Source organism: Limulus polyphemus, unplaced genomic scaffold, assembly GCF_000517525.1.
Source record: "Limulus polyphemus unplaced genomic scaffold, Limulus_polyphemus-2.1.2 Scaffold1948, whole genome shotgun sequence".
In the NCBI taxonomy this organism is placed as follows: domain Eukaryota; kingdom Metazoa; phylum Arthropoda; class Merostomata; order Xiphosura; family Limulidae; genus Limulus; species Limulus polyphemus.
In genome coordinates this window covers 148722-176565 of record NW_013667558.1, presented here as the reverse complement: position 1 = coordinate 176565, position 27844 = coordinate 148722, and the positions used below count along the sequence as shown (strand labels likewise).

At 32.6% G+C, this 27844-nt stretch overlaps 1 pseudogene; it reads left to right on the top strand.

The window, feature by feature from the left end:
- Positions 1-15393, top strand: part of LOC106465448 — a 36538-nt pseudogene extending 21145 nt beyond the window's left edge.
- The last annotated feature ends 12451 nt before the right edge of the window (positions 15394-27844 follow it).

Sequence of the window (27844 nt, the reverse complement as noted above, 5' to 3'; positions counted from 1 at the left end):
CTACTGTAGGTGATCCTGTGTGCTATCTTCTTAACCAGAATGTTTCTTGTCAATATTATCTTAAAAAAAAATTTTCAGTTACTTTCAGACTTCTTATCTGAGTATCAAATAGAAGCTATTCATGTTGGTGCAATTAGAAAATAACTTTGAATTATAATTGTTTTTATTTGCCTTAAGGCTTCATTTTGACACATAGAAGATAAGTTATTATAATTTTGTTCTAACTCACCTAAGGGTTGCATTGTAATTTGGAGTGGAGAATACATAATAAATTTTAATATTTTTAGTTAACCTTAGGATCTCATTTTAACTTGAAGTACAAAATAATTCATTATAAATTTTAATGTTTTAACTCACTTTAACGTTTCATTATAACTTGGAGTAGAGAATACATCATATTTTACAATGTTTTAACTGATCTTCAATTTCTTTGAGGAAAAAATAACAACTGAAAATCCAGTTTAAGTTAAAAACAGTGTACTTTAGATTCATAAACTTTGAGAACCATGAAAATTAACTAATATTTTCTCCACGTTTTGCCAAAATGTGCTGTTTGAGACTGATGTTGGTTAAACCAGATATATATATATATTGCTCTTGTAGTGACTGTTGCAACAAAAATGGTCTTTAATTTTTTTTCAATAGCAACATTTTCATTTCAATATCTTACAGAGGATGGAGGACCTTTTTGTGGAAACAAGATTGTTGAAGATGGGGAGGAATGTGATTGTGGCTGGGACATCAACGAATGCAAAGAAATGTGTTGTTATCCTAAAGAAGTGGAGCCATATAAAAAAATAGATTCAAGAGTAAAACCTTGTACACGACGTCCAAATACTCAATGCAGGTCAGTTGACAATTGTATGTTTGTAAGAAAGCAGTTTGAATAGTGTCAATAAATGTGTTTAGTGAAACCTTTGTACTTGTTCTATAAGAGTTGGTGTCCTAGTGGTTAACAAGCTAGACTACTTATCTGAGGATCCATAGTTTATATTCTTTTAACAAAAAAAACTTCATGTTGAATTTGTGCTCATAGGTCATTGATGCATTCTAAAAGTGATGTTAAAATACCAGTATTCAGTCTTAAGAGTTGAGAGTGTGCCGTTGAGTGGTTGCCTTCTCTTTAGTTTATCAGTTTGAAATTAGAAATGGCTAACATAGTTACTTGTTCTATGTCTCTGTAGGTAAAGTTCAACTACATGCTTTTGATATATTTCAGCATTACACAACCAAAGAATAGTATTAAAGGAATTTCAGTGAAACAAAGAGAAAACAATTGTTTTAAGTAAAAAAAAAGTAATATTACGTTTTCACCAGTTCGCTAATAGAATAACTCAGACACTGGAAATTTTGTCAAACAGACTATAGTACTTGCAGTTTTCATGTATAACTTACAATATAACTTGAATAGTTTGTGAACAAAAACGTAAACCTCTAACAGAAAGAAAGTTTAAAGGGTTAAATTCATAACACTTCTCAAAATTTGTACTGTACAGCAGCTAATATTTTAACGTAAAATTAGTTTATTATCCTCAAAAGTATTACTGTACAATACATTTTCAAAAGTGTTTACGAATTGTTTTTGTTTATGTCTTTATTTTATTTTGATGGAAATATTTAAAGGTACAAAACCAGAACTCTTCTCCAAATTTGATACCTTACACTAAATACCACTTTAGTGTAAAAATTATTATTATTTTCTCAAAAAGTATTACAATGCAGTTCATTTTTAAACTATGTATGATTTTAAATCTTTTTTTTTTTTTTGTATCTTGTATCTGTCACTGTCCTTAGTTTATATTGAGATGAAAATATAATAAAGAAATTCCAAATTAAATTTGGATGATGTATTGTTTTAATGATTTGTCAGTAAGTGTCATTATGCAGTTTTTAATACAATTACTGTAAATAAATAAGTCTTTGGAAAATTAAGAACTTTGGCTAAATATCATAAAAGTGATCATAAGATAGCTAGATAAGCTACATAATAAATCTTCTGTCATTTTAGTCCAAGCCAAGGTCCCTGTTGCACTGACAGTTGTCATTTTGAAAATGATAACAAACTATGTCGAGAAAAATCAGATTGCAGCTTTAGATCTGTGTGTAGATATCCTTTTGATGTAGATAGTATTTTATGCAACATTTCTTAAACACAATTATTTGATAGTAGTGTTTGAGCTTTACAATTAACCATAAACATTTTTATTTCTCTGTTTACTTTTACAAATTTGGAAGGGTATTTGTTGATGTACAAAAAATTAAGACTTATGTTTCTGTGATATGGGATAAAAGGTGTTAAATCTAGACAAAAAAAGATGTGTTATATGTGTTGGTTAAGAAATGAAAATTGATAAATTCAGCTCTAGAAGTTTTGCTTGAAATTATCTAGCTGTCAGTTTTAATTTTATTCAGTTCATCATTAGGATATTTAGATCTAGAAGTTTTACTTTAAATTATGTAGCTGTTAGTTTTAATTTTATTCAGTTCATCATTAGGATATTTAGATCTAGAATTTTGCTTGAAATTATCTAGCTGTCAGTTTTAATTTTATTCAGTTCATCATTAGGATATTTAGATCTAGAATTTTGCTTGAAATTATCTAGCTGTCAGTTTTAATTTTATTCAGTTCATCATTAGGATATTTAGCTCCTAGAAGTTTTACTTAAAATTATCTAGCTGTCAGTTATAATTTTATTCAGTTCATCATTAGGATATTTAGATCTAGAATTTTCCTTGACATTATGTAGCTGTTAGTTTTAATTTTATTCAGTTCATCATTAGGATATTCATGTCATTTCAAAAACATTGTATGCTGCTAAATAAATATAAAAATATAGATTTGTAACAAAATAATGCTTGTGTGCATGTGTGTGTGTGTGTGTATATATATATATATATATATATTATATGTGTGTTTAGCAAGAGATACTGAATGAAAGATTATTGAAAATATATTAAAATTTTCTGTATGTATTTGACTAGCTTTTGTTTTTCTTGGGCATTGGACTTTTATGGTTTTACAAAAATTATAATTTAAGTTTGAATCTAATAGGTAAAATAAAAGTAATCTTAAAGTGTAATAATTATGTTGTTTTGAGTGGATTACATTTTCTTCTGTTAAAATTTTGATTGCAAATTTATTAAATACAAAAATCAAGTTTGAGTATGTCCATTAGATATACTTAAACTTATGATAAATATATTTTTTTTAATATTTTAGCATTCATTGTGAATTTATCATTAATACCGATTGTGACACATGTGGATTTGATCTTATATTCAGATGAATTGTAGAGATTTTCTGTGATAACACAGTTGTAGCACAGGCATAAGATTAAACTGTCCAATAAACTTAATAAAAAAGTTTTGTTTTACTAATCAGCTTGTATATATTTATGTGGTATACTGAAACCTATTGTTTCAATAGAAGGATAATCATAATTGGTAATGTTATAGCTATGACAAGGCAAAGTGATCCTTATAACTAATATCAGCTGCCCCATCAATTACTTTTTTATATAAATCAGGCATCTATTGTGAGGCCCGGCATGGGTAGGTGGTTAGGCCGCTCGACTGTCAGTCTGAGGGTTGCGGGGTCGAATCCCTGTCCCACCAAACATGCTGGCCCTTTTAGCCGTGGGAGCGTTATAATGTGATGGTCAATCCCACTACTCGTTAGTAAAAGAGTAGCCCAAGAGTTGGAGGTGGGTGGTGATGACTAGCTGCCTTTCCTCTAATCTTACACTGCTAAATTAGGGACAGCCAGCGCGGATAGCCCTTGTGTAGCTTTGCGCAAAATTCAAAACAAACAAACAAACATCTGTTGTGTGATCTGAAGTGTAAATGATGATTCTCTCATTGTTCACTTGTAAATGAACGTTTGATAGCTATGGTTTCACATCTTTACAGTTTCAGTGTGTAGTATGGTAACCCTTAACAGCGGGTGCAGCTTTGCATCAATGTTGCATGATTGAAAACTAGAGCATTTGTGGTATCATATAAACAGCACTCTGAAGGAGCCCTTTTTGAAAGTATATGTAGTGTCTGGAGTAACTTAATGGACTATAATATGTCTCCCATGCCATACGTACTTAGTGAATATAAAGACTTTGTCATCCCATCAGTTTCTTCTTCAACCAGTTCAGTACAATGAAGGTGGGTCTTATTACCAATTAGGCTGAAGTCAAGGTAGTACAAAGGGTTGTAGAGTGTGAACTCTCTCGTTTATGAGATTAAATAGTACCATTCTGCAGAATGTATAGGTTGAAACATTCACCAATGCTTATTCCTACTCTCAACACCATCTGTGTCATGTTCCTATGTGTATATAATTGGATCTGGTTCCAGATTCTGACCAGATGAATATAAGCCTGTTATCTTGTTTAGTTTAGCAGAACTTATATAAATATATATATAAAATAATTACTCCACTTGTTGTTCAAATTGGTTTGTTCATGGCACCATTGCATATGAGCTGTTTCGTGTCTTGTAATGAACTGAAAGCATCTCTTTGAATATCTTGCGTTCAGGTCAGTTTTACAAAGATCTAATGATCTTTACATAAACATGACATCCAGTTGTGGCTGCAAACGTCTGATTCCATCTTGGAGCATGTACATTAAGATTGCAATGAACCAGATAGTGATCTTATGCTTGTTCAAGTGGTTTGAAAACAATTCCACATTCTGCTAATGATAGTTTGAAACACTTGGAAGAAATTTGCAACAGCCTGCTTTGAATGAGTGTCTTTTATTTTTCTGACAGCTCTTCATTCTGCTGATGATAGTTTCAAACACTTGGAACAAATTTGCAACAGTCTGCTTTGAATGAGTGTCTTTTATTTTTCTGACAGCTCTTCATTCTGCTGATGATAGTTTGAAACACTTGGAACAAATTTGCAACAGTCTGCTTTGAATGAGTGTCTTTTATTTTCCTGACAGCTCTTCATTCTGCTAATGATATTTTCAAACACTTGGAACAAACTTGCAAAAATCTGCTTTGAATGAGTGTCTTTTATTTTCCTGACAGCTTTTCACATAAGTAAAATATCCAGATGTTTTCTCTGAGATCTGGCCATGGTTCATGAACAGTTTGATTAGTTTGAACTCTGATTTACTTCAAAGTGACAGCAAAGAACTTTGAATGAGACCATTGATATAGTATTATAGGCTGAATGTCAAAACATTTGTATTTTAGATCAAATAATTAGTAACCAGAAGCATGGTTTTTATTATAATAAAATGAGGCGGGTGGTTGATATTATTATATTTTGCATTGTATTAGCTATAATACAGTATAGATTCAAGTTCTCTCTGTTATGAGCAGTGTTATTACCAGTGATATACAAATTGCTTTAGTTGAATAACAGACTATCTTCAGTATAGGTATCATTAATAAATATTTGACATTTCAGTTTTGGCAGCAGCTTTGCTGTAGAGAATATTATCCTTAACTTAAGAATTACTGGTAGCAGTGCTTTATGCCCAACTCCTCCCCCTAAACCAAACAAAACTGTATGTAATGAAGGCACCCAAGTATGCTGGAATGGACAGTGTACTGGTTCTATTTGCGAAAAGTATGGACTGAAAGAATGCTTCTTGTCTGGTGACGAAATTAAGCCGGAGAAGATGTGTGAAGTTGCCTGCCAGGAATATGGTATGTATGAAGATGTGTGAAGTTGCCTGCCAGGAATATGGTAAGTGTGAAGTTGCCTGTCAGGAGTGTGGTAAGTATGAAGATGTGTGAAGTTGCCTGCCAGGAATATGGTAAGTATGAAGATGTGTGAAGTTACCTGTCAGTAGTATGGTAAGTATGAAGATGTGTGAAGTTACCTGCCAGGAATATGGTAAGTATGAAGGTGTGTGAAGTTGCCTGCCAGAAGTATGGTAAGTATGAAGATGTGCGAAGTTACCTGCCAGTAGTAGTATGGTAAGTATGAAGATGTGTGTAGTTACCTGTCAGTAGTATGGTAAGTATGAAGATGTGTGTAGTTGTCTGCCAGAAGTATAGTAAGTGTGAAGATGTGTGAAGTTGTCTGCCAGGAGTATGGTAAGTGTGAAGATGTGCGAAGTTGCCTGCCAGGAATATGGTAAGTATGAAGATGTGCGAAGTTACCTGCCAGTAGTATGGTAAGTGTGAAGATGTGTGTAGTTACCTGTCAGTGGTATGGTAAGTATGAAGATGTGTGAAGTTGTCTGCCAGAAGTATGGTAAGTGTGAAGATGTGTGAAGTTGTCTGCCAGAAGTATGGTAAGTATGAAGATGTGCGAAGTTGCCTGCCAGTAGTAGTATGGTAAGTAAGAAGATGTTTGAAGTTACCTGTCAGTAGTATGGTAAGTATGAAGATGTTTGATGTTGCCTGCCAGAAGTATGGTAAGTATGAAGATGTGCGAAGTTGCCTGCCAGTAGTAGTATGGTAAGTAAGAAGATGTTTGAAGTTACCTGTCAGAAGTATGGTAAGTGTGAAGATGTGTGAAGTTGCCTGCCAGGAGTATGGTAAGTGTGAAGATGTGTGAAGTTGCCTGCCAGAAGTATGGTAAGTGTGAAGATGTGTGAAGTTGCCTGCCAGGAGTATTGTAAGTATTTGTTGCTGCTGGTGTAGTTTGTTTCATTTAGTATTTGTGATTAATGAAGTTCGTAGAAGTTTTAAAAGCATGTTGGTCCAAACTGATGAGTCTTATAAGAAAGTTTTTAAATTAAATTGTGAAAGTACTCATAACGGTTCTTCATTCAAGCTCCAGTGTAATTCATTAATTAATTGTAACAACTCACGAAAGTAATCAACTAACCAAAATTAGTTTTTCTTATTATTACTATTTTTTATTATTCCAACTATCCAAGTCTTGTGGGAGTATAATCAGTTAGTTGAATGTAATTGATTAATGAGCTTTAATCAATTAACAAATTCTACTAGTAGCTCCATTCTATTCAGATTATGAATAAAATTCTTGTTTGAGTTATAATTTTATGGCACAAAGCTGCTTTTATTAACATATTTGTCCCCCAGTGGCACAGCAGTATGTCTGCAGACTAACAACGATAGAAACTGGGTTTTGATACCTGTAGTGGGCAGAGCACAGATAGCCCATTCTGTAGCTTTGTGTTTAACTTAAAAAGAAATTAATTAACATATTCACCTTTGTTCATGTGAATATAAATTTAGAAAACATGAGAAAATTTAGATTTCAGCTATTTGACTGTATGAAGTCTGTATTCGACACAAGGTGCATCAGGTATATTACTTTATAAAAGTATTTTATATACTACTTTGTATCTGCAGATTTCTGAGCTTGATAGTAGTAATATTTAGTTGAGGCTGGAGGATTTTAAGAACCCACAAACTTTCTACATAACACCAAAAACAGCTTCCAATGGGTAATTGAAAATTAAATCATTAACGTCATATCACACAATCTCTGAGCAAGACTTTTTCAAGTGTAAATAAACAATGCAAAGAAACCATGAGTAACATAGCTTTTTTTATATTTAAAATAGCATCACGTAAGTGTAAGTTAAAAATTATCTTTCACTGTATTGATAAAGCATCCAACTGTCCCTGTTGTCTGTGTATTGGGACTTTTCCTTTCTCAGGACTGTCAAGATATCTAATGGTTGTGTGAAACAAAATTTGATTTTGGTATATGTTGTACCAAAAGTAAGTTCTGTAAGTTATTATTTTGTTTTTTTTAGCACTTTTACTGACACACTTTTCTGCTCTGTTTAGATCAGTCAGAAACTTGTAAAAGCACGTATGAAATTGAGAAAATGAAAGAAATTAAAGGCATAAAGTTACGACCAGGATCACCATGCAATGACTTTAAAGGCTACTGTGACGTCTTTCAGAAATGTCGAGCAGTGGATGCTGAAGGTCCTCTGGCTCGATTGAAAAATCTCCTCTTTAATCAGAAGATGCTGATGGATATAAGGCAGTGGATTACAGTAAGCTGTATATTTTGTAATAAAATTGAGTGCTGAAATTCATTGGTGTACTGGTGTTCAAAATGGAATGTTTAAATTTAGATATTACTTATTCATTTTCAAAACTTGTGTGTGAAGGGTATTATCACATGGTAGAATTAGTTTCAGTGATAGTAGCTAAGTGATTTAAAAGCCACTTTAATCAGACAAAATTACATATGCCAAAGACCTCTTGCTTAGGTGGTTTCTGAATGCATTAAATTTTTTGTACTGTTTTCACATGTCTCTTAGAAAGCCTAAATGTGGTTGGTAACGTGTTACTGTCAGTGTTATTCCTGGTTGTCGTTTTTCAATGATAGAATTTATCAGAAACATTGAAGAAAATTAAATTAAAGTGGAAATGTTGAATTCGTGTTTATTTTCAGTAATAGAATTTCACATCTATAGATCAAAAAGATAGATTGTATGAAAACTACTAAACAGAATCAAAACAACGGTACTGCTTATGGTGTATAAACCCAGCATGTTTTTTCTGGATGTTAGTAATGGGCCAGTTAAGAAAAATGTGTTTTAAAATGATTACCAATAAATGTTGTTCATATATGTTATTCGGCACAAATTTGATATTCCGCTTTTATATGTAGAAAAGTAAAATAATAAATCATTGTTCTAGCATTTTCTAAGATAGGGGGTACAAACATAAAAGCTTATACATTCTCCTTACTGGAATTTTTCCCATTCTGAAATAGGGAATAGTGAAAAAAAGAATAAGTAAAATACTTTGTAGTTTTTATGAGTAAAATGGCATTGTATGTAGCTTTATCCTTATCCTGGCTTATTCAGTGTGTATGTTCATGTTATAAAGTCCAGATTACTGGCTCATTCAGTGTGTATGTTCATGTTATGAAGTCCAGATTACTGGCTCATTCAGTGTGTATGTTCATGTTATAAAGTCCGGATTACTGGCTCCTTCAGTGTGTATGTTCATGTTTATAAAGTCCAGATTACTGGCTCATTCAGTGTGTATGTTCATGTTATGAAGTCCAGATAAAGGAAGGGTTAATTTTGTTGTTTTTGAGTTGCAATTAGCTTTATGCATCTCAGAAAACAAAATAATTGTGAAGGATTTCTTCTGCAGAGATGGCAAGACATGGCCAGGTGGTTATGGCACTTGACTAGCAATCTGGGGATTGCGGGTTCAAATCCCCGTCCCACCAAATATGCTCGCCCTTTCCGCCATAGGGGCATTATAATGTGACGGTCAATCCCATTATTCTTTGGTAAAAGAGTAGCCCAAAATTAGGCAGTGGGTGGTGATGGCTAGCTACCTTCCCTCTAGTCTTTCACTGCTAAATTAGGGACAGCGAGCGCAGATAGCCCTCCTCTAGCTTTGCGTGAAATTCAAAAGAAAATCTGCAGAGATAGTTTCTATAAAAATGCTGAACTTATTATTATTGTAGTTTAATTATAAACTGAAACTTACAAATATTGTAAAGTCGACATACGGAGTAAAGTTATAGTTTTGTATTTTTCTTTTTTTTTCAGACACACTGGTGGGGGGTCATGCTGATGTTGATTGGTTTAGCCATTTTTATGAGTGTGTTCATTAAGTGTTGTGCTGTTCATACACCTAGCAGTAACCCACGAAAACCTCCACCACTTCGGATCATGGATACACTTCGCAGGCCAGCAGATACTCTCAGAAGAAAGGTATAAAAGTTGTAGTGGAATTATTAATTAATTAGAAATGGGAGTAGTAATGCTAAAGCATGGTTAACAAAATTAACTAAAATGTGTGTATTTACAGGGTTATGTAAAAAAAACAAAAAAAAACATCTGTGTTGAAGAGTAAGAAGAATGAAAAAAATTGCACTGTTATTGAACTTTTGGAAAAATAAATGAAGTATATGGAAATATGATAAATACATAACATGTTTTGATAAGCTTTGGAAAGTTGTATTTAAGGGATTTGAGCTTTAAATATAAAGTTGAGATAAATGGGTGATTACACACAACGTAAGCTTTTTTTCTGAGTATATGATTTATACCACAGATCAGAATTTTGTTTAAATATCTGACATTTATAATCATAGGTAACTAATTATGGTTTAACTGTGACCTTCATTAATTTATAAGCCTTAGATTCTTAGGTTTTTCTTTTAACTTGACGTGACATGAAGATCAATAATAACAGAAAAATTAGTCATTTAATTTTTTATTCCCTCGCTGCTTTGTGAAGCAGAGTAGAGCATATTGGTTTGCCCCTGTCCATTCATTCGTCCATCCTGACCCTGTAGACAGGATGTCTTAAGATTGGATGATTGTAGGTTTACCAAAATTATAAAACGGGTACTAGGTGTAAAATTTTTTAGAGTTGATTAAGTTTTGAAAGTCATGGGTCAAAGGTCAAATAGTCACTGGCTCATAATTCTTGCCCAGCCTTTTGAACATATTTCAGTACAGGATGAATAGATATCGGACAAATTTATACAACGGGCACTACATACCAAGTTCAAGACCCGATTAACTTTTCAAGATCGTGGGTTAAATTCAATCAAATTGGGGGACTTAAATATACAGTTTAACATTAGTGGGGGCATAAGAGTTTCCTAAACACAACTTGCACTTTTATTTTCCTTGTTTTTTTGCTAAATTTGAAAAGGTAGTACAAACTTAAGAATCGTAAATGTGTTTTTATAATCTCTAGTACATTGATAACCAAGGCTATGTTGCTAGAGAGACTTATAATTGTGAAAGAAAATAATATCAGTCTTAAATCTAGTTAGATTTTTAATGCTGATATATTTTAAGCTTTTGGGCATTGTGAAAGCTTAAAACATTTAAAAATTAAGCAACAGTTTTCAGTCTGTTTCATTACACCTTCTCTAATGAAAAGGTTTACAACAGATTATTTAACAAGAGAGAATAGTATTAAATCCTGTTAACTTTGTGTTTTCTTTAGAGATACCAACAAGGAAGAGCTATGCAAGGTTGCCCAGCAACCCAAGCTCAATTAATTCAGCAAGCTCCTCCTAATGAACCTCCTCCTCCATATTCTGGACCAACTCCATCTGCTCCCCCTGCCATTCCCGGACCTTCGTGGGGCTATGGAGAAGGAAGAGGTCATTACAACAGAAGAAACTGCCAGCAACCAACGGTTACTGCTGGTCACATAGAAGAAAATCTTTATGGTCGCACTCGTTCTAGAAGAAGTAACATAATAGAAATGAGATCTAAAAGTCGTGTCTGACCTTGGTTACCCATAGATTTTACACTAAATTTAAAACATCAAGAAAGTGAAAGATAAACAAAAATGCTAAAGTTGTATATTTCCAACTGATCAGTGGAAGGTACCTTCGTAAGAGGCGGTGCATTAACTCTAGGGTTGTTCCTGATTAGTCATGCCCATCACTGCACGTTCGCTAATGCCATCATCCGTAAACATGACCTATCTTGAAAACTGAACTTTCATCACAGTACATCGACTAAAGAAAATGTTTATTTTCATTCTGATCAAACAATACTCTATGACTTCTCACTTTGCCAGTTTCCCCACAAATATTTATAAAGTGTGTAATTCAGTAAGCAGTTTCTGTCATATGAAAACTACATGATAGATACACTGCAACAATATATATATATATGCTTATATTGGAGTTTTCATTGTGTGCAAAAACTTTGAAACTTTTTTAAACCAAACACATTTAAACTATTGTTTTTAATTTTATTATTATAATTTTATTTTATCAGAGTACTGGTTTTAATATGTACGCTCAATCTTACAATTTCACTATTGTCTTTATTTTTAAGTTCAGTATGGGAAATTAACTGTTTAGATACACATTATGTGAAAAGATATTTTAAAGTTATCTAATAACCATTTTTGTGTCCAATCTTTTGATAAGACCGTCCAAATTTTACCAATTTTTTTTTTTAGTTTTTGCTATATCAAGAGATCCACATGCAAATTGAAATTCAAAAAAAGAAATTATTCTAAAGAAATTCAAATTTGACTGTTATTTAGTTTTTCAAGATTGTTGGTGTAAGTTGATTTTTGTTAGCAGACTTTTACAGTGATGAAATTTGGATGGCCTAAACCAGAATTGACTTTTTTTTGTATGCAGACATTTAAACGTGCTGTACATCAAATGGAATATGACAGTCTTTCCTTTTAGGATAGAAAGTACGATGAAGCATCACAGAAAAGAAAAAAAAATGTTGGAAATATTGGAATCATTTTTACCTATGGCTCAGTGTGAGTTTTCAGTCAGAAGAATTCTTTAAAGCTCCTAGTACCCTGGAAATGAAATGACGTTTAATTAAGAGCTAGTATATTGATAGATGAATGGAATCACTTAAGAAGTGTATTTATTTATTTGTAGTGAAAGAGAGACAGTAACAGTTGAGTACAGTGTATGTTGTTTATGAATACTATATACCTTAAACTTATCTCATCTAAACCTGTGATATGTAAAGTTATTAGTTTGTTTTCAGTTGTTTTATGTTTAAAATGTTTTTAGAAGAATGTGATAAAAAATATAATTATTCATACTTAAATGGCAGAGATAAAATGAGAAAACATCTCTAGGTGTTAAAACGTATCAAATGTTTTGTCTTGGCCGAAAGCATGATATTTGTGAGTAGGTTATTTACTATATTCTACCATTTTTAGTGTTTACTTTTGCCATTGAGAATTAGTTTTGAACTGTTGCAGTATCGGCAGAATATTTGGTTTTCTTTTTGAGTTATGTCTATTCTCAGTATTTTTATGAGTTTTTGTAATTAGTTTGTTCAAACTACAGAGCCTGAGAGCTTTTAAAACAATAAGTTAGTTATATAAAACAGGGGACAAGAAATGAATTGTAAAAAGAAGATTTTGTTTTTTTTATCATCAGTAATTACTGAAATGAGGGGACCACCAGTCTTTTGTACTACTACTTTCTAAAGATTACCACGTTGTTTTCCATTGGTTAATACAAATAACATGACTTAAATCCTGGATAATACACATTTTATTTCCAATAACGAAACTTAACTCCAGGTTAATACATGTTTTATATCTAATAACATGATTTAAATCCAGGATAATACATGTTTTATTTCTAATAACACAATTTAACTCCAGGATAATGTGTTTTATTTCCAATAACACTATTTAACTTCAGGATAATACATGTTTTATTTCCAATAACACAACCTAACTCCACAATAATGCGTGTTTTATTTCCAATAAGACTATTTAACTCCAGGATAATACATGTTTTATATCTAATAACACTATTTAACTCCAGGATAATACATGTTTTATTTCTAATAACACGATTTAACTCCAGGATAATGTGTTTTATTTCCAATAACACTATTTAACTCCAGGATAATACATGTATTATTTCCAATAACACTATTTAACTTCAGGATAATACATATTTTATTTCCAATAACACAACCTAACTCCACAATAATGCGTGTTTTATTTCCAATAACACTATTTAACTCCAGGATAATACATGTATTATTTCCAATAACACTATTTAACTTCAGGATAATACATGTTTTATTTCCAATAACACAACCTAACTCCACAATAATGCATGTTTTATTTCCAATATATTTCTCCTTTAAGGCTTTTTCAAGAAGTTAGAACTTTTTAAGTTTGTTTGCATTGGTTAGGTAGTTCCATGAAAAGAAACATAATTGAAAGGCCAGAAATAAAAATACGTGCATTATTTTCAAGTTGTATATCATTTGGGCAAGATGACTTCTACTCTTTAGTATTTAGTTCACTCTTTGAATGGAATTTTTTAAATCACATATGTAGACAAACTTGATAAGTGTAAACATGTATAAGAGAAATTATTGTATAATTTTTTACTTTTTTATTTATTATTTTGCATTGTGAACATGTCATTTTTAAAATGCATTGTAAACTTGAAGTACGGAGCATACATTTCATATAATTAATTTATTTTTCCATTTCATTTACACCCATAACCTATGCATGCTTGTGTTAACTAGTCAAGGTGGCTAAGGTTTGGTGGTAAGGTGTAATAATTCATTGTGAGGTTGTATATAAATTTACTAATATATTTGAATAGGAAAGTTTAACAGACCCCCTCATGAGCCAGTGGGGGACATTTTTGTTGGAAAAAAAACCTACCCAGTCTGTTTTTTCTTAATTTGGACTGAAATTTTTTGGACATTTTTATTGGCTAAAAATAAGGCTTTTCCCACACTATTTTAACGTTGGGGCTGCAAAAAAGTGATTTGAAGTGGTAAGGTGGCTGAAATCTATCAAAGCATCATGAGCTTAATGACCAAGCACAAGAAGCATGGAAGTCTCCGAATGGCATGCAAAGGTATTCAGGAACCGGTTAGAACCTCCTTGGTAGATATTGTGCAGAAAGCCAAGTACAATAATATGCCTGTAAGTGCTTTCAAAGTGCTCATCCTACTGTTTTCTATCGCAATGCCTCAACCTTCCCTGCCAAATCGTTCGTATTTCAATTGAAAGTTAAACATAAAAAGAATGATAGCAGTTGTTTAATTAATGATGCTGAGAAGGTGGCTTTATTGATATATACTGAACTTACTCCCAGCGGGTAGACCTTAGTACTACCTAGTATGGAGACTTTAGTTAATTGATCAATTAATGAAAACTTGTCTCAAAATTATCTTGAAAAGATACGTACAAAACCACTCTCTTTGGAAGTTTCTGGATTGATCTTACTTGTAATATTCAACAAGTTGTAGTGTAAAGACACCCCTTGGCTCCTGAGGGACATGTTAAAAGAATTTATATAAACTAGTATGTTTTTTTTTTCATCGTGTACGTTGCTTCTCATAAAAATCTTGTTTTTTTAGATTTTAGTTTCTTGGTTGTTAAAAATGCTCTAATTATTGGTAGTTTAAGGATGTGGTTTAAAGTCAGTATAAAATTTAAAAATGTTTTAATAAATCTGTAAGTCAGTGAAAATTATTAAGACAACAAATAAATGTAAAGTTGTACACTTTTGATCTTAAATTTGTTCATTTGTGTTCAAGCAAGTGTTATGTAACTACTAAAGGTAAGAAAACAATGCAATATTTACCATTTCCTTAAATGTTGATGTGTTTTATCAAATTGTACGCATGTAATTATATGAAAATTGATACATTTAATGCTACTCCTAGGTAAAGACTTTTGAGACTTGCACATGCTCTAAACATGCAGTTTTATTTTTATTATGATACTGTGTGAAACTGTAAACTTGTATGTAACATGTAGTCAGTCAAGTGTGGGTAAACATGTATTAACTTTATTGGTGTGTAATTTTCAAAATCCTTTAATATGCTAATGTTTACAAAAACACAAGTTTATTAGTGCTAGGGCTAGAATAATTTCATGGGTGGAAGAAGCATTTCTTGAAATGTTGGTGCAAACAGATAAACAGTAAATAAAATTTAGATTTGGCATTTTGTTAATTTATTTTCTAACTTGACTCTTTGTTTTTTTTTTAATATTTATTTAAATGAAGACTTTTGCATGACTGTTTATTTTCTAAAACATTTAACTTCATATAAATTGTACCAAACTAAATCGAAGGTGATATACCAATAAGAAAGTCCAGTTATTTTGGGAACCCCATTTTGAGGACCATATACATCAAGTACAGGAAGGTGTGATCTTGCTAGTCAGGTAATTAATTCATTTTGAGGGCAGCATGTGTGAAAGGGAAGGAAAGTGTGATATGCTGGTCAGATAATCCATCTTGGGGAATATATGGGAAGGTATATTAGGTTGGTCAGGAAGTCATCACCTAAGCCTAACGGCTGTTACTGCAACACAGCCAAAAGCTTGATGAGTAAAAAGTTTTGTAACATGAAGAATTCCTATCTATCTGTTGCCCTATGAACTTTAAATATGTATTTAAAGTTGTGGTTTGTTGGCCAGTTAATTATTCCATCTTTCTCTTTTTTGTTTTTTTTTGATGAAGTAGTCAATCCATATTTGAGCCATATATAAGAAGTGCAGGAAGGGATAATGTGTTGGTCAGGTAATCAGCTGATATTTGAGACAGTATATAAATATAAGAAGGGATAATGTGTTGGTCAGGTAATCATTGGAAAGTGTATAAGAAGGAGATTACTTGACCAACACATTACTATTTTGGAGACAGTGTATGAGAATTGGTGTCCAGAGAAAGTTATTTCTGTTTTATTTAAAAAAAAAGTGGTTAGGTAGTTAAACAGAATAACTGATTGGCACACAATTTCCCTGCATCATTTTATCTCTTAATTGTAATAAAAATAAAAAGTATCAATGCAGAAGCTTTAATGCTACTCATATGCAGTAGTAATTGAAACAGATTGGTTTAGTACATTTGTCTAGTAAGAGTTTTATGAAGTCTTTCCATGAAAAATATCAAATCTTGTAAATATAATATTTATCTTTATTGATAAATGAGACTGAGTTAGTTTTAGAGTTGAAGCTATACAATCTTCCTTCGTTACAGAAGACAGCAAATTGTGATTAAAACTAGTATAGGAAATAACTTGTCAACAACTGATGAATACGTAAAGAGCGACCAAAAGATGTATCTTAAAAGAGTTCACTGCTGTTGATGCATTTTGTAAAAAGTAATCAAGATTTGTTTTAGAACAACAGTAATTCAGCATGAACTATATGTTAGTTGCTCCCAGAGCAGTATACTAATTATTTTTAATTTTTCATCTTTTTTTTTAGATTAATAAACATAAGTATGGTGAAAAGGTTTCACATACTGTGAAACAAGTTTGGTTTAAAGGAGTCTTACTAGGATGATATCAAGTATATTAGGTATAGGAAGTTGCATGTTGTGAAGTACTGGTTTAAAGGAGTCTTATTAAGATATAACTAAGGTTTATTAAGTAAGGAAGTTGCATGTTGTGAAATATTGGGTTAAAGGAGTCTTATTAAGATAAGAACTCTTGTGTATTAAGTGTAGGAAGCTACATACTTGTTGGTGATGATTTTGCAACTAGTGGAGAAACTTGCATTTCCAAAAATAATAATAATAATAATAACGAATGTTTAAAGGAGTTTAAAGCAATTCAAGCAGATATTTATGTCGTATTTGTGAGGATTTTCTAACTCTGATTATATTATAAAAACAATTTGTTTTTGTTTGTTATGCTTTTAGCTTTATCCATAATTGGACCAGCTTAGAATGATGAACAGCAAAGAACTTGGTATTTCTTATATTATGGCTGTACTTCAGATGATGATGATGATGCAGCCAGAAGTTGATCTTTATAGTAATAGACATTATTGTAGATCTTACTTTTTTTTTTCTTTTTCACAGAAGATTCTAGAAGGTCTTGAACTTTTAATCTCGACATTCCTAACCTGGAAAACACACTTTACTTGCTTGTAAGCTGTTCTTTCTACTCTCTGTTATTGTTGTCCCAGATTCTGACATTTCAATGGTTTTTACTGTATATATAAATATGTGAAATATTTGTTCAATTTACATCTTTTACCAACATGTGATTTATACTCCCTTGAGAATCGTAGTATTCCACGTGTATTAAGTATTCTGTGGGACGTTACCTTTTCAGTTTATAAAACGAACTGTTATTATTATTTTTTAAGTGAAAAATATTTTAAGTGCAATAAAGTGCCGTTTTTAACAACTTGACTGATGCGGATAGTGTGATTTCAGTATTACACGACTCCATATTTTCTGGTATGTTTGTCAGAAAAATATCATAGGTTTCGTTACTTCTCTTAGAAATATTTTTTCTTTTCTAAATACAGGAGTTAAGGGAGACAATTTTTATGTAGTTCTTTGAAATTTGTGATAAATTACATCTGTTATTATATTTGTGTGCTTCTTTTTTTTACAGTGATTGACTTTTTACACGATTTGTATATTATTATTTACACGATTTGTATTATTTTTACTTTTTACACGATTGCATATTATTATTACATTTACACTATTCTGTGTTGTTACTTTTACAAGATTGTGTATTATTATTTTTTACACGATTTGTATTATTTTTACTTTTTACAAGATTGTGTATTATTATTATTACTTTTTACACGATTGTGTATTATTATTATTATTAGTTTTTACATGATTGTGTATTATTATTATTACTTTTTACACGATTGTGTATTATCGTTATTACTCTTTACACGATTTGTTTATTATAATTTATTATGATCAGGATACTAAGTAACTAGGAATCTAATATTCTAAGTATCTTTCTTCTTCTAGGATGAAGTATCTTAGTTAAGAACATCTGATACTCTAATTTCCTTCTTTAATATTCTGAGCATATTCCTTCTTTAGGGGTGAAAAAGGAAAGTCTGCCTTCCAAAGTTTCTTTAACTCTGACACACGTGTGCTGTGCTTGGTGTAACTTCATCAGCCAGTTGTATGCATTACTTACAAGAAATAAGTTTGCCCTTGAAGAAGAAAGGTCAACCTTTCGAAAGCGCTCGGGTTATAGGGTTTTTATTCATTTCTTACAAGATTTGAGATATGTTTAGCTGATGATCAGTATATAAGTGTACAACCTATCAAGCTTAGCGGTAAGCTTGATGGCTTGTAAAGGTAAATTTCTGGTTTCGATCCATGTGGTAGGAACAGCACAAATGGCCCATTGCGTAGCTTTGCGTTACAAACAAACAAACACACCCAAACTTAACTCTGCATTAGTCTTCCGGGGTCTTCAAGGACCCCACATATTTTGTAAACATCGGCGCCGACAGATGGAAGCACGTACATATTTGTTATTCTCAGTAGCTTCACTATTCGGCTAGTTTGTGTTAAATTGTTACACTTAGTTTAGGAGGTAAAAAAAGTAACAAGTTCAATATTCATTTATGGATTCATAAAGGAAAATATTTTAAGTGTTGTTTGTTTCCAAAGTAATAGTTTATTATTATTTAAATAATTTTTAATTTATTTTTTATGATGAGGTCCGCTCGACCCCAGAAGAGTGACAATGGAAATTTTTTTACAGAAAACTAACGCAGGGTTAAAGAAAATAATAAGATAAAATTAAAAGGTTTCAAGCTTCTCAAAATGAGCTTCTGTTTAATTTCTTCTGTTCAAAATTGCTTTCCAAATATATTTAATGGTATTCTGGTAGAAATATTATCACCAGCAAAAGTTAATGAATTATTAGGGGGTGGAGATATATATATATTGTTTTTTCGTGTGTTTTTTTAAGGCTAAAGTGCATATCACATTTAAACTTAAATTACATAAGTGATTTGAACAAGGTAAAGGCAATGTCAAAGTTTTATAATACCATTAAATGATTAAATTAAAAAATTTATATTAAAACATAAGAACGATTACTTTTATTTAAATGTATATATATATTTGTCACACTCAATTACAATTTCAGTGACCGTCCTCTGTTGGTTCAGCAGTAAGCTTGAGAATTTATAATGCAAAAATTCAGTATTCTATCCTCGTGGCAGGTACAGAGAATGACTTCTATTTTCAGAGTAGATTGTAATGAGTAATTTTAAGTGAATGCACATGAGTTGAACCAAACGGTACTGTTGTGATGCGCTGCTTTTTCAAGAAGTATCTGCAGGAAATGTATCACTGAGTTTAAAGCAGGATAGAGAGGGAACATAATGTAAGGAAACTGTAAAACCTTTATTGACAAAAATAAAGTTGTCGAGAGCATTGGATAAAAGATTGTTTAGCTAACTTGCTAAACTGAGAACTGGTTGAGTTTCTTAAGAATTTGTTCTAAAGTAAAAAAGCCCATCATTATATCCAAGATTTTATTAATGCCATTCCTCAGAGTGTGCACACGTTACGACACTGTCGATCACTCCTATTAATGGCAAATAAGGGCACGTATTTTCAAGGTATCACCTGACCAGCCAGTGAAAAATATCAGTCTACCCTTTCATAGTGTATACCACTTTACAAAAATCTTTCCCATGAGAAAGGACATGTTATACCATATGAGAATGATCCAGAAAAATAGATAACTTGAGTGAAAGGAACTTGGCAACATTCCATTGTCAAAACTACAGAAATGTGTATGTGTAGATAATTTTCATAAATGTTGGTGAACTTTAAACGTTCAACTTGCTAACTGAAGAAAGGAAGAAATACTAAATATGTATTAGCATTCCACATTACTAAACTCGCCAACCATTATTACACAAACAATTTAATACTTCTAAAAAATGGTTTTCTTTCAGTTGCTGTTTTTAAAACCTCGGCATGTGAAATATTCACGAAATATTATTCTGTAGAATTATAAATTAATGTAATTTATAACCTGATTGTCCTTTCTGTTCGATCTATTTTAAAGCGAAGTTGAAATGAGAGTTGTTTTTTTAACACATCTTTTTTTAAATTTCATCTTAAGAAAACAGCACGGAGTCCGTCACGCAGCTGTTGATTTCTTCTTAAATAACTTCATTACAGTTCATTTCATATTTGGTATAGTACCTGGTTTATCACGATATAGGGCAAAATTTCGATTTAGGAAGGTGGGGTGATTACATAGTAAACTTATTTAGAAATTTTCCGAAATAGAAAAACTGCTTATTGCAATTCAGTCTCATCTTTGCGGACACTTGGAATCAGAGACTGCTGTTACTTCAGTATCAAATTTAATTTGAACTCGTGTGTGGTTGATGACAAACTTCACGTTTTTATCTTACTAAATATGTTTGAATTCCAAACCGTCATAACATTTTTATAGTTTTTCATAAACTTATCGAATTTTTAGGACTTATATTTTTATCTAATAGGCGGGGTTGCTTAAAATGGCAAAACCAGCAGTGGAAATAATCACATTTCTTTCACCAAACTGACTGGACAGTATCACAGCCAAAACCTCGCACTTGATGAAAATAACTAATCAGAAACAATCTTCCTTACATGCTCAGAAACCACCTTCTTTCCATGCTCGCCGTTTCGACCGTAGGGGCGTTATAAAGCGACGATCAATCTCAGTATTCGTTATTAAAGATTAGTCCACGACTTAGATGTTATGACTAGCTGTCTATCATCGCCGATTCTTGTCAGTTGGAACAGTGGGATTTGACCATCACTCTAATAACACATCCTCGGCCTTAAGTGCACAGCGGGATTTCTTATTTTTGACGTGTAACGGGACGCAAACCATTGAACTTCATATCCATAATCCGGCACTCTAACAATTGGGCTGCGCTAGGCCCAATTAAAATAACTTACCAGGAGATCTAGCCCCTTTAACTGCAATACTTATCGCGAATTGTAATAAACTGTAGATATATATAACTATAAGTTCCTAGCTACAAAACAAATGTTAACGCTAAGTGATGTTCTGGAATTTTTAGTTAATCTTGACGTATTTATAGTGCTCAGTGTTGAATTCAGGGGGAACTTCCCACCCCGAAGTACAGTATTTTCCATCTTATCGAATTTTAATTCACCCACCAACTTCACATTCTCCCCCCCCCCTAGTGGAAAGGTCTAGATTCAACACTGATACTGCTGAAATTACTATATTTTTCTAAGTAAAAATATTGTTTCGTTTCTGTGTCCAATTGTGACATTTTCATATAGATTCGTAGAAAAATTACAAGTCGGTAAAAAATGTTTGTTGGTAAGCAAAATGCTACACAACAAGTTATCGGTGCTCTGCCCACTGCGGTAATCGAAACCTGATATTAGCGTTATAATCCTCTGGTGGCTCAGCGATAAGTCTGAGGGTTCACACCACTAAGAACCATGTTTCGATATTCGTGGAAGGCGCAGCACAGATTAACAATTGTGTAGCATTGTGCTTACCAACAAACAAATCTTACCAATGAGCCACAAGGGGGCGGTTTAAAGTGAATTACATCTTTTTTTTGGTAATATTTCTTCACGGTAAGGATTGCTACATTTGATCTTAAACCTATGTGCGATAAGTATTAAGTGTAAGAAGACAATTAGACATAATTTGGTTTGGGCCTCTTTGCACTTTACGTGCTTCTGTAAGAGTTTGAAAACAAAGAAACATGCAAAAAATGCCATTCAAATATTTATCAAAAGCACCACTTTTAATCCATTAAGAATAATGTTTTATTGAACTTTACAATACCAGAAACACGATGCTTTTCTCCAAGTTTATTCACGTATCTTGCACATTAGAGTGTTATATATCCACATTCCACAAGTAAAGGGGAGAAAAAAGAGATATTGTCTTATAAAATATACGTTTAAACATAACACTATATACATAAATATTATCATAGTAAGCCTTAAACGTTTATATTGGTTACTAGGTTGAAATACGTACAAATAATACGTATATCATTGATATATATTACCAATATTCATTAATATAGGTGATCGTGAGTTACAACATCCCAAATATTTTTTACATTCACCCATCTTTCACAAGCAACAATCAATCTCGTATTCAAAGAGAAGATGATTAAAATAATCTCACGGTTGTTTTTCATAATTTTAAGTCTTGAAGACAGAATTCAAGAGCAAAAAATAAAAAAAAACGTACATAGAACCGCAAGGGTAAAAAAAGCCCGTGTTTTAACTCTCAAAAACGACAAGTAAATTAATAGAAAATTAGGCTACTTTTTGTACAAAACTATAAAACACTACTTACGAATATCGCCAAAATATGTCTCAGTCGGTTGTGTTAAATGGAAAATCGCAAAGCAATAGTAAGTTTAAAAGAAAATGGACTTATTTTCCCGAACCTTGAGTCACTTAAACAGTTTATATTATTAATAAAAATAGAGGAAGGATATGCTAGCATATCAACAGGTTTTGCTAAACTGTGGAGATGTAAAATAAAGACGAAAATGCCCAGACATTCTAAAATGGTGGTCGAATAAAAATAATTCAAAGAATCCAGAATATCCATGAATAAAGGAATCATTTTTGAAGTACGGGAGAGAGGGCGGTAAGGTTTTTTATTACCTCCGTCACAGAAGGTAACGAAAGTTACGTTTTCACCACTGCGTGTGTGTGTGTGTTTGTTTGTGTGCTAGTCAACAAGCTTCCTCTCGAACGGCTGAATGGATTTGGACGAAAGTTGGTATACATTTGGATAATGACCCAGCTTAAAAGTGTTTAGTTTTTGGAGGGTCAAGGTCACAAAAATAAATTCTTATCTGTTAACATGGGAACCGATTTTTCACACTATTTTTGCTCTATAGCTCAATCAAAAATGATCGGATTTTGATGAAACTTGGTGGACATATGTAGAATATTATTTCTCATTGTTCTGTCAAAAATTGTTGATAACGACGGACATACGGACACATTTTCATATTTTTTGAGAGCCGAATATGATCAACGCTGCATGGCGAAGGTATGCGCTCAACTGAGTGCTCCTCTAGATTTACATCTGTTACTGTTTAATATCATTAACTCTGATCATAGGTGGCAGGTTGATAGAAATTTTGACATGGCAGACGATTTTATGTGACACGTAAAATAGATTTGTTTGTTTGTAATTAAGCACAAAGCTACACAATGGGTTATCTATGCTTTGCTCACCATGGATATCGAAAACCGGTTTCTAGCGTTCGAAGACATATCGCTGTGCCACTGAGAGGGGGGCATAAAAATAGTATAAGTCAAGGACGTTCTTGATTAAATCTGTTTTCGTTTGGGGACATTTTTCCAGACCTAAACATAACACATTGTACGTAATTTTGGTCGAACGATCTTTGTCTGAAGACATCACCCTAGTATTGTACTTTTTAAATTTTGTGATTGAGTGTGCGTGTGTTTCTACTGACAGAGTAAAAAGACAGAAGAAAGTTTATCTGTTTGTAGTTAAGCGCAAAGCTACACAAAGAGCTATCTCTGCTCTGCCCACCACGGGTATCGAAACCCGGTTTCTAGCGTTGTATCTCCGCAGACACACTGGAGGGCTAGAGGAAATAGGTCAATATCTTGTACTTGATGCTTAAATGCTCTAATTCATTCGTTTTAAGTTTAAGAAGCGGTTTCCTGTCATTTTGTAGGGGTAGTAGTCTCAAGGGGTAGTACCCTTCCTTTAAGCTAAAGGGTGTGCTTGTTACACAAGGGCTATCTACACTACTGTCCTTAATTTTGAATTGATAGCCTAGTCAACAACACCCATTGCTAACTCATTGGATACTCTAATTGAATAGTTGAATATGATCATCATGTGTACCCATGGTCACAATGTGCGGAGGGCGATTTTGCTGCAACGGGACGCGAACTTGGGACCATGGAATTCCCAATCCAGCGTGGTAACAAGTAACTAGGCCACTAGTTTTAGGGAGACTATTAATATAATTATACGAAACCCAAAATATCTGATGCACAATAATACTAAGGATTTGTTGCCACATTAGAAAAAAATACAACACCCAAAAAACATTCGTGCTTTCGACAGCTGAAAACTGTTACCCCTAAAGACGATAGATCCCCCTATTGAGACTCGAAAGGATTAGGGTTTTATTGGCTATTTTGAATGCAATTTACCAGCCTTGTGATCCACCGTGTTCTATGTTTGTTTTTACCACCACGAACCCTCTTAAAAATAGTATATTGGTAAATCAAATCAGATATAACCAAAAGCCGACGAATGTTGAAACTTTCAGTAACAATATATAATTATCTGCAACAAATTATTGTTTTTTTTTACTATTTGATAATTAGCAATAAAGCCATCTTATATAAACAGTGAATAGCTTCTTCGTGACAAAGCTACTAAGGCAAGCATCCTTAATTTTCAATTGCTAACCAAAAGAGAGGCAGCCAGCAAACAGCACCCACCTTCAACTCTTCGGCTACACTTTTAATGGCCACATCATAATACCCCACCCCCCCACGATTCAAAGGGTGAGCATGTTCAGCGCCGGGTTTCGATCCCGCGACCCCTCGGACTACGAGTCAATCATCCTAACCACTAGGCCCAGTATATTTGTTAGTATTTTATTCATGCTAGTTTTCCATTTTTTAAATAACTTTCTTTTTTATATTATGCTATATCGATACGGAATGGTGCATGTTTTACTCATAATACGCGACTTTCGTTTTTATCCAAAATACGGCTCAGTTAAGGTTCTTATCCAGAAAATACAACAACAGGGACATTTAGAAGTATATTTTTGTTGTTGCTCGGAAATGTGTACTGGTTCATAGAAGAGTATATGTATTTGTGTGTGTTTTATCTAAATCAAGATAAACAGTCAACAGAAAGACTAGGCTTGCATGTTTTCGTGACTTTTCTAATCCATCAGTTTTCTTACGGATTAACTAATGTCAGAAAGTTTTGTTTTTATCCCACCCAACTTTTATGTTTTCATTAACTACAAACAACGCCAAAAACATCCAACAATAGACAATGAAATTTCACATTATTGTTCAGTATTGGAGCTTCAACAAAATGTCAGCTAAGCGTTTCTGCACACACACACACACACATATATACACACTGTAAGTTATTGTCTACTACGTACACTAAGATTCTTTTATTTCTATTGTGGACTGGTTATTACACATCTTCTTGGACCAAAGTCGCGTTTGTTTAATCAAGTCTGTAGAACGACTTCTTGAAACTACTCAGAATAACAGTAAAAGTTAAACGAAGAACTACATCACAAGTTTGATTAAACATTCTCGAACCCAAGCAGTTCCAGTTAGTCCAGAGACAAAGCTGATTCTTATTGATATACAGGACAATTAGACCGATGAAGAAAATAAAATCACTATTAAATTTATATCTTAGTCTATATGTAGCAGGAAATATTTCTATAATAATAACTTTATAACGGTTTACTTACGGTAACATGAACTTCGTATCAGAATAAACATTAAGGGATAATTAAAACAAAAAGAAATATCATGTGTAAGAATTAAATCAGATGCTGCTAAAATACCAAAATTTGAATTTTAGTTGCCATGCAACTAAATATAACAAAGTCCAGGTTATTTATAAATATGACTATATATATATATGTATATTAGGATGGACCCTGCAGTATAACAAAAACATCATGATTCAGTCTCTGAAAATTGCCCCCCCAGTGGCACAGCGGTATGTCTGCGGACTTACAACGCTAGAATCCGGGTTTCGATACTCGGGGTGGGCAGAGCACAGATAGCCCATTGTGTAGCTTTGTGCTTAATTACAAACAACAACTCTGAAGATTAAACTTTAGATGAAAATATGAAGTCTGCATTGCAACTGACCTAACAAGATTCTGGATTATAAAATGAGGTTTCAGTTGTGATGCGATTAAAACGGGGAAAATCACCTGGAAAGCAAAGCCTTAGATATATATATACATATAGGAGGATGGAATCTGCGTTGTAAATTATGTGACAAAATGGAGTTGGGCAAACTTGCCCAGATGAACTACAACACACATTCTTATTACTAACCCTAGTTATACAGATCTGAATTTTACTAAGATGAACTACAACGTCAGTTCTTATCCCCAGAGCCTTGTTATCTGCATATGAATATTATTAAGATGAATACAACACACATTCTTATTACTAACCCTAGTTATATAGATGAACTACAACACCCATTCTTATTACTAAGCCTATTTATACAGATCTGGATGTTACGAAGATGCGCTACAACACCTGTTCTTTTCTCTAAAGCCTCGTTATATAAATTATAATCTTATCAAGATGAGCTACAACACCCATTCTTATTCCTAAACCTAGTTACACAGATCTGAAGTTTACTAAGATGAACTACAGCTCCTATGTTTAGTCCTAAAGTCTTGCTATACAGACCTGCCTCTTATTGCTCAAGTTGGACCTCAATACTTTTCCGTATCTCTAGAGTAATATTTTCAGTGTTTAAGTCTCATCGTTGTTTTCTCATCTAGATTTCTTAATATTTGTTCTGTTAAAACATCCAGTTCTTAACTTAAGGATGCAGTGTTCGCAAAGGAATCTCCATTTCAAGTTGAATTACCAGATCCATCCTAATACCAAGGGCCTTGTTATCTCCATCTAAACCTTTACATTTATCTTTATAACTAGGGTTAGTAATAAGAATGTGTGTTGTATTCATCTGTATAAATAGGCTTAGTAATAAGAATGGGTGTTGTAGTTCATCTGTATAACTAGGCTTAGTAATAAGAATGTATGTTGTATTCATCTTAATAATATTCATATGCAGATAACAAGGCTCTAGGGATAAGAACAGGTGTTGTAGTTCATCTTAGTAAATAATAACAATAACTTCCGATCACAGTGAATTGTGTACCCAGAACGAAACTAAACATCAACCTTGTCGTCAATATAGAATATCAACCACACTATTCTTACTTATCTATATACTTATAAAGGTTAGAATGCATGGTTTCATCGGTTGGGTACCCTAGATGCTAACGATACTTTCTGCCGCCTCATAATATTTTACGAGGTTCGGCCAGGTTAGGAGATTTAGGTTACTTTTAAATAAAACTTCTAAGCTAACAATGCAAGTCAGTTTTTATAATAAAAGTAAAATAATGAACGACGATTTTAGTTAGATTATGTGTATAACAAGGATTTAAGAATAAGAATGGGTGTAGCTCAGATTAAAGAGTAGGATTTAGATGTAGATAATAAGGCTTAAGTATAAGAACGGGCGTTGGTATTCAAATTAAACCACAAGATTCAGGGTGTGCATAAACAACTTTAGGAAGAAGAACGGGTGTTGTGGTTCCACAAAACTGGTGTTTCAATGGACGACAAGACGCTAGAATAAAAGTTAATAGTTAAATAGTTATGAAATAATACGTTGTAGTTCAACTCAATCGTAAATTTCTGACTTGAATACGAAATAAGACCCCCAGAATCGGGAAACAAAATCTTAGAAGGTATATTCCAAGTTTTAACAAAAATAAATAAATAAATATAATCAGTATGACAAATTAAATTCTTATTTTGAACTACAAAAAAAAATAAAAATATCTGATTACTAAATTTAGCCTTGGA